Consider the following 536-nt stretch of genomic DNA (forward strand, 5'->3'; position numbering starts at 1 on the left):
TGGCTTACATTCTTTGTCATTCTTTAGTGTAGCTGAGTTCTCTGTTATGTGAATATACTATAGCTTTTATTATCCATTAGCCATTGATAGATACTTGGGTTATTTCCATCTCTTTGTTGATTTTGTTGTTATGTGACGACGAGTCATTTGCGACTCATAGCAACCTTTGTACAACAGCCCTAAACTCTGCTCTGTCCTGTGCCACTCACACTGTCTCCGATACACCCATCCCGATAACCCCAGTCACTGAATCAATCCACCTCATAGAGGGCCTTCCCCTCCTGCGCCATCCCTCCACCCTCCCAAGTATGTTGTCTCTCTCCAAGGACTGGTCAGTCTCTCTTTAACAACATGTCCATAGTATGTCAGATGAACCCTCAGAATCCTTGCCTCCAAGGAGCAGCCTGGTTTAACCCTGTCCGGGATGAACCTGTTTGTTTTCTTAGCAGTCCATGGTACATTCAGTATTCTTCTCCAGCACCACAGCTTAAAGGCATCAATTCTCCTTCTGTCCTTCCTAGTTATTGTCCAACTCT

At 44.8% G+C, this 536-nt stretch overlaps 1 protein-coding gene across 1 annotated transcript in view; it reads left to right on the forward strand.

Annotated features, from left to right (window-relative positions):
* The window catches only part of INO80 (INO80 complex subunit), a 121666-nt gene that overhangs the window by 16119 nt on the left and 105011 nt on the right, over positions 1-536 (forward strand). The gene's annotated exons all lie outside the window — the stretch shown is intronic.

The sequence above is a fragment of the Elephantulus edwardii genome, unplaced genomic scaffold (genome assembly GCF_000299155.1).
Source record: "Elephantulus edwardii isolate Elephantulus edwardi_28Jun2011 unplaced genomic scaffold, EleEdw1.0 scaffold00026, whole genome shotgun sequence".
Taxonomy (NCBI): Eukaryota; Metazoa; Chordata; class Mammalia; order Macroscelidea; family Macroscelididae; genus Elephantulus; species Elephantulus edwardii.